This window comes from Poeciliopsis prolifica, unplaced genomic scaffold (assembly GCF_027474105.1).
Source record: "Poeciliopsis prolifica strain line A6 unplaced genomic scaffold, Auburn_PproV2 SCAFFOLD051, whole genome shotgun sequence".
In the NCBI taxonomy this organism is placed as follows: Eukaryota; Metazoa; Chordata; class Actinopteri; order Cyprinodontiformes; family Poeciliidae; genus Poeciliopsis; species Poeciliopsis prolifica.
The window spans coordinates 59,228-67,382 of record NW_026562426.1 but is presented as its reverse complement, the minus strand read 5'-3'; the positions used below and the strand labels follow the sequence as shown (position 1 = coordinate 67,382).

The window sequence follows — 8,155 nt, the reverse complement described above, 5'->3', positions numbered from 1 at the left end:
CAGTGACGACAAACCCTGTCCGTCTTTAAAAGAATGTCCTGTTGAAACAAATAATACTATCACCAAAAGTGCATCAACAATTAGAATGAAAAGAGTATTTAGAAAAAGCAGCTGTAGGATTTGTAAAGTACCTTAAAAAAAACAGAGGATGCCCTAGTGGCTCGCCAATACAGGCTAAGAGTAGAAATTCCTATAAAAAGTAGTTTTTTGGCGCAGCAGCACAAACCAGGAATTTGTGCAGCATTTGTTCTAAAATATAGGGCTATCTCTCATCATCACTGGTTCCACAAGATGCTATGTAGCTCACATGAAACATTCCTTTGCTGTTCTGTGTCTAACATGATCATTTCTGCAGACCTGCCAGCTACACATTGTTGCTGTAATTTCCATACAAGGCACTCAAAATGCCTCAACAGGGCAAAAAACTGATTGTTTAAGATAAATGCAAAGAATAAAACCATTACTCAAAACTTCAATCTTTACGATTGCCAATGCCAAATGTTAGGTTTTTTACCACCTTATAGTCCAGTACACTGGGTACAATTGCACAAAGAGTTATGTTTTCAGCTGGTGCAGTTTGCTGATCTGATCTGTGTCAAATGACCTAAATGTTTTGAAGAACCTTGTCTGTGGTGGCGTTACACCAAGAGCCACTGAAAGAAAGGGCACAAAAACTTTAGAAGAAACCACTGCACCTACATTCTTCACAAAATGTAAACCAAAATGGAGTGGCATCATATTTTAGTGGTTGTAGGATTTCTTTTATTTCTGGTGGAAGACCATGAGCCATTTCTCCTTGTACTTGCTAATTTGTTTTTGTTCTACTGACCAGAATGCCCTGCACTATAATTTGCTTCCTGCTTTTGGAGCAATCTCTGGTCTGTTTGCATCCAAAACCATGCCAGAGTTCAATTTAAGCAAACTAAAACCTGCATTTTTAGGCGGACCAGAGTTTTTTTGGTTTTGAGTTCAATTGTGCATTCACGGCTCCCCAAACAGACCAGATTTTCTAGACAAACTATAGTCGGATTAAAGTGGACTCAACAAGAGCTGGTTTGAACACATCTTTAATTTTGTGGAAGCATCCTAAATGTACTTCTTTCCTTTATAACAGCATCAAAAGTTTTCTCGATTGCCTCCATCGGAGTTTTTGCTTCCTTAGATGCTTCCTGACCAATACCAACACCTCGTACTCCTCCTGCGGCAGCTGCGGTTACTGTGGCCACGCCTGCCACCACTCCAGTGGCCACAACTGCCACCTCACTTCCCGCTACAACCGCTGCAGGTGCCATCGTTGTTAGGGTTTTCACGCGCTTCATGATTTCGGTGGGATTTTTCACAACTTTCATTACAACTTCCAATAGCGCTGCCACCCAAAAAACGCCCCCAACAAAGCACCGGTGGCAGTACCCGCTAACTGGATCAGAATTCATCAGACACGAAAGTTTTAGCTTTCTCCCTGACCTCCTGTGGGGTAAGTACACCTCCATCTTTCTAATCTCATTTTCTTGCTTCTGGATCCTTTCTTCTACATGCTGCAGAACGTCATTGGTGTAGTAGGATCCGTTTTTTTCCACCATCATCTTGTCTACTGTTTGAAGGAATGCCTCTAACTGGACCTGGTTGTTCCTGTAATCATCTTGCCGTCTCCATTCCAGTGTTTATTATCAAAGACATGGCACCGACCTCCACACTTCTTCACCAGATTACTCAGATTCTTATTCTTACTGACAAACTCTTCGATTTTCATCCCTTTTGGAGCTGCTCGCCGTGAGTGAACACGATCACAGCGTATTTCAGAGCATCCTCTGAGAAAAGATCGCATATCTTAGTGATAACCTGCTGCTCTTGCTTTGTGAATCTGTCAACTCTAAGTAAAATGAGAAAGACGTGCGGTCCAGGTGCGCACTTCGTGAGGCAACGCATTATCTCCGGCTTCAACTCCTCTTCCGATTTGTCGGTGTCGAAGAAACCAGGCGTGTCGATCAAAGTGAGGCGCCTCCATTAACTGCTCTGGTCTCTGATTCACATCTTCCTGTTCCTGCATTCGGAGAATGGTAAGAAGTAAAAACTTCCTCCCCCAGGATGGTGTTAGCCAGGTGGCTTTTCCCAGCTCCGTTTTCCCCAGCAGAACCATCCTTGTTGGACTGGAGTCTGAAAAGATTCAGATTGAAAAGAATACCGAATTAATGTCGGAAATTTTAGTAATATAAATTTTTCCCTTGGATTTTTTAAATAAATTATTTTATCATATTTTCACAGAAGGGAGAAACAACAGCACAACTTCATTTCAATCTTACAGGTTTCCTATTGTCTATACTGACCCTGATGTCGATCAATTCCAGTACATCGGTTGTACTTCATATCTTCTTGGACAGATTTGAAGTCCTGTGTAGGCAATATTTTCAAGTTTAATACAAGTCCAAACATCCACCACTTCAATACAGATAAATACTGAATTTACTAATGGGTTCAATTGCATTTACACACCCAAATCTATTGACATCATATTTTTATTACAAAGGTTACAAAAACTGTTGCCCCATCTTTCTCAGAAAAAATACCCATTGGTTCTTTCAGGAGGACTGTCTGCAATGTTTAGACGTACATGTATGGTAATTGTTTTGTTTTACTATTTTACTAATTAATTTGTTATATCAGACACTGATGTTGGACTGCAAGGTGAGCAGTATTTCAGTGTGAATAAACCAAAAAAATCTACAAACAGGCATGAATAATTTGGAGTTATGTTCCACAAAAAAAAAGTCTGTGAATAGGTAAATTGTGAATAGGAACTGCGGATAGATGGGGTTTCACTGTGGTTAGGACTCAAAAAGTGGACATATTAAGCTGAACTATGTAGAGTAATATTTTAGCATTTTATGTTCTTGACAGCAACATTCTTTAACAGTTAAAAAGCCCCTTTGTTGTGAATCATTTAAGGAAAAACATGTTTATTGTACTTTACCTCCACATCCTCTTGGTCTGGAAGAACAAGGAGAACTTGAACTGGTGCGCTGGTCGTTCTCTCCTGTTCAAATTTTGAGATCTCCTCCAGTAAAACTATGGCTACCAGAGTGACTGGAAATTTTAGGGCAGAACCAGCCCCAAGAGCAGGTAGGGCTACAGATCCAAACCCTTTGCTCTCACAGGAAGTCAGAATTTGGTTGATGCCCAATCGGAGAACCTGTAGAAATTTGTATTAGAAACAAGCTGAACATTATTTTTAAATGATCCGGACAAACTAATTGTGGTAAAAATGCTCAGCTATCTCACCTGAACTGCGGTTCCATTGTCTTCTGCATCCCACCGAACCAGGTTGAGGAAGAACACGGCACCAAAAGGAGGTCCAGTCAAATCTTCCTCTAGTATGAAGTCACCAGGCCCCATTTCACTTTTTGACTTTCGTTTAACACTTTGAGTCACTTGTGAACCAATTGCTTTACTGAGAATGTTTCCAACACAAGTAGACAGAGGATTGTTGAAGACCATTGGAGATACCACTGCATCTGTCTAAAAACAGTTCAAGACCAAAGGTTATCAAGTTGCTTATGTTGACAGGCAAAATAGTTACATATTAACAGTGGCATACACTGCAATAGTCAATCCACTTTAGAGAAAATAAACTTAAAATTGAGGAATTCTCACCTTCTGGCTTTCAATGGTCCCCTGAACAATCTCAACCTGGACAAGGCCTTTGGGAGCTCCAGCTGTGACTATGTTTTGTCCAGCAGACTCAAACTCCCTTCCAAGTGAATCTTTGTGTTCTGTAGGGTGAGCAGCACTTTGTCCCAGAAGATGCCTATCACATGCTTCCTGCATGGCCCTCACCACCTCTCCTCTGTCATCTATCAGTGAAATTGTCTTAAGACTCTTTCCACCGTGGCTACAGAACTCCTTGACAGCACACACAATGGCGTCGGAGCAAACTGTGACGGGAATGCCAAACACTCCTGAGCCGATACACGGCATAGCGATGGACTTGAATTTCATCAATTCTGCCAAATTCAGAGCACGCCGAATAGTTCTTTCCAATAACATCCTCCTCACCAGCTGCTTTTCCAGCCACAGGTCCAACAGCATGCAGCAGTCTTTTGCAAGGTAAATTACCCCAATGGTCACTACAACTTCACCTGTAGGGATTTGTCCTTTACGTTTCCTTAAAGACTCAATCTCAAACTGTACGTCAGGACCCCCGGCCTCACTCAAAGCAGCAGCAATGCCTTCACAATGATTCAGATCCACATTGGAAGAGTTCACCAGGGCATCAGCCCTAAACGTGGTGATGTCTCCCTGGTACACCATCAATTGAAGATCATCAATAAGGTTGTAAGTGGCTACTGAAGTTTTTTCAGCCACATGCAAAGCTCCCAAACTCTCACTTAAACATGGCTTACCCTCTGTATCTACATCTCTGATTTCACCAGAGTACTTTCCACAACTGCTGTCCTCGCTCTGCTGACTTCATCTTTGTAGTGCTGTGCTGCAACCTGATGCAGATCTTTATGAGAGTAGTCTGGAGTACCATGACACTGTTGGTCTTCCTCTCCTTTCCAGTAACTAACTTCACCCACAGCATCAGTTTGAGATAATCTTCTCACTAAAGTCCCTTCCTCCTTTTGGAAATGCTCATTAGGGTAAAAACCAGAGGTGAGCAGTTCCTCAGCATCAGGCGAGTCCTTCAGCGCAAGAGGATTGTGTTCTTCTGGTTGTTCTTCAACTTCTTTACCACTCAGTGGGGCAGTTATCTCAGGAATGGACTCCTGGTTCTGATAAAAGCACAACAATAACAGCGTTTACAAATATATATATCAGGGCAACATGTTAAAATCTTAGCAGGTTCCTCATTTTCTGACTTTGCTTTCAATGAGAGTAGTTATATTTCAAACTGTAACAGAGGTATAACATTCTATGTATCTGAGAAGTTTCTTCTTTGTCAACATCTTCCTTTTGCCTTCTCTATATATCACTTTTCTATCGACATACTGCAGAAGACAGCAACAATACAGCAAACCTCTAATACAGGCTTTTACAGCATTACTCAACAAGTTGGGTAATTATGGACAATCAATCAATTAAGTTGATTGATTGATTGTATAGTGCATTTCAGCAACAAGGCATTTCAAAGTGCTTTACATCATAACAACACAAAAACATCATTTTTGTCAAATCATCAATGCAAAGATGCTGAAGGCTGTTTTTCCATGTTAGGTTCTGACTGGTGATACTCTGCATCCCTAGAACCAGAACCAATCAACCTAACAAACTTCAGTGATTTACAAATTAGCAGTATTTTAAAGTCTATTCGCTCGTCTAAATACATCAGAACTGGGGTGATGTACACCATCTTCCTGATTTTAGTGAGACTGTGAGGAGCAGCAGTGTTTTGGATCAGCAGCAGGTCTTTTATTTATTTATTTATTTTAGACCAACCTCTGTAGACACAGCAATCAGTGTGACTAGAGATGAAAGTTTATTAGTTTAGGATTTTTCTACAGTAAATGTCAAAGATCACTTTTTTATGTAACCTTTTCCAGGTTGTCATGGTCACGTGTAAGCTAGGTATTTGTTTTGAATTTAAAATCATTATTTTGCCTACTTGTTTTTCCTTTGAGCAATTTACCTAGATGTTTTTCTGTAAAGAGAACTTCTTTATGAATGGCACTAAAGAAATAAACCTGCCTTGCTTTAGCTTAGCCATCTGTCATGCTCAAAGATCAAGAGTTTTAACTCTTCAGATATTACTGTACCAGTGCTAAATACGATGCAATATGAGCAAAAGAAGGGCTCATATAGCATATGAACAGCCTGTATCTTTCAAAATCGCTGGTACTTTTCAACACTATCTGAAGGAAAAACATGAAGAATTGAGTTGTGGATCAGATTTAGCAGATAATAAAACATCCCTGAACAGGAAACCCAGAAGGAAATGTACTGACCTCTGCAGCGGTGGCGTCATGTGACGAGCTGGGAGGTGGCAGGTCACTCCTGACACTGAGCTCCAGACGACCTTCAGTGAGCTCAACGACATGCTTAGATCTCTTCAACACTTCCTGTTGATCTGTGGCACAAAGCATAACAGGGGCTAGCATATGAATATATATATGCACATATACACAATATAATATATAAGAATTTGGCTTTTACTGTCAATCTTGGACCAGCTCAAACATCTGTTCAAATAATCAAGATAGTTTTATGGAAATAACCATGCAACGAGAACAGGGCACCAGCACTGAGTTTAATGTGAAAATCTGGAAGCTAAGATTGTAACCAGACTCCACAGGCAACAACTAATATTTGTCTATGCAAACAAGGAGTTGTTGACATCTAACTGGCAGATTTTACAGCCCAATATCTTCACCCGGAGCTCCACCTATAAAAATTCCTGAACTCTCCCTTTGAGGCTAATGACTGGAAAGCGAAACCGAGATCACTTCTGTGATTGAGTTATACTGCCGGTGATTCCCCACCTTTGTTACAGTGCACCACTTGACCACACACCAGTTGATTTTACTTTATCTTCTTGTAGTTATTAAAAAGCTTAGAAGCTGGACTAACTGAGCTAGGAATATATGTTGTCAAATATTTCAAGCCGCAGAGAGTTTTAGGACACTGGATTCCGTGTACATTTATTTCAAACCATCACAGTGTCATATAGAGCCCGCTTTAGTGGTAACCTAAGCCAAATTATGCTCCATTTTTACTGAACATTTTCAAAAGTGTACCAAATAACATGCAAATACGATTCAGATGGGATATTTTAAGATTTGCTTGAGATTATGATCCTGGCTTCTAATCTCTAGTTTTGAGTCAAGTCAGGTTATTTAATGATTTTTTGTTTTTGTTGTTTTCCAGTGCATTGCTCCTCGCCCCTCTGCCAGCTTCCCAGCTGCTCTTCATGGCTTTTTGGTAGCTCGAGTTAAGTTTCACTTTCCACAGAAATTTCCCGTTTCAATTTGTCAACATTGATGTTCCTCCAGGCTGTGTCATCCCAATTATTAACAACAACAACAACAGTAACACTAACAGTAACAATAACAGTTTCAATACTTTTATGGTGTTTTGAAGGACATCTTAAAGCAACATAAACATAAACTCTTTCTGCACCTTTCTGGTGTTTGAACGCCACGCTGTAGACGTCGTCAGCCGCCGTGGTCAACGGACCGCAGTCTCCTCCGCCGGACCGTCTGTGGACGCGGAAGTAGCTCTCGGTTTTCTTCCTGTCCTTTTCCACTAGAAGCTCCCGGCACTGGAAATAAACGGGGTACGGGTAGTTGTCCCCCATTTCCGTCGCTTCTCGCCCGGACGCCAAACGTGAACGTTCTGCACTTCTTCGAGACGCGACGAGGCGTTTTTTTTATGTAGTTCGGAGCGGCGCCCCCTGGCGTCAACAACTGAAAACAACAATCCGCATTTTTTTTTCCTTCTTTGTTTTCTAAGCCTTAATCCAGAAGTCAAGTAACGTTTGGTCATTTCCGCCATCAAACTATGTTGTATTATTATCTTAAGTTAAAAATAGTTGTTCCTAAAAGTTGGGGTTATGGATGCAGAAGTCTGGATTCTTCTAAAATGAACCCAAATGCTAAAAAATAAATAAATAAAAAAATGAAATGTGTATTTCACACAGAGCACAGATTTGTGTAAAAAATGCTTGTTTGCTCAGAGTTGGGGGTCCTGATGAACCGCTTATATTATTTGTGGGCGAATAATTTGGACTAACTATAAAAAGGGACAAACCTAAGCTTGGAATTTTGAAATACTAAAAGAAAATCGCTCAGTTCAGAAAAAGAAACTCATTATACAGATCAACTACAGAAAGTGAAATATTCCAAGCCTCTTTGTATTGTTATTTAAACAATAATTGCATACATGTAGTGAAAACCCATAATTGAGTCTCTCAGAAAATGTAAATGCTTCATCATCGACAAAGCTGGATGTTTCATATGCACTGTATTCTTGCTTCGTACTCCTTCTAAATGAATTACTGCGGTCGTGTGGCGTGTCATGGCAGCGTACCGAAAACAACCCAGGTTGTTTTCATAGCAACCATAAGGTAATCTGCATAATGGGTCGGCTGACTCACCTTCCTCTTGACAATCAGGTCAGGCCAGTTTGCTGCCCTTTAGAGCACAATAACACCAGGTCATTTAGT

At 40.6% G+C, this 8,155-nt stretch overlaps 1 pseudogene; it reads right to left on the bottom strand.

Moving 5' to 3' along the window:
• Positions 1-1,067: 1,067 nt before the first annotated feature.
• Positions 1,068-7,340, bottom strand: LOC129378273 (uncharacterized; annotated as a pseudogene).
• Positions 7,341-8,155: the final 815 nt, after the last annotated feature.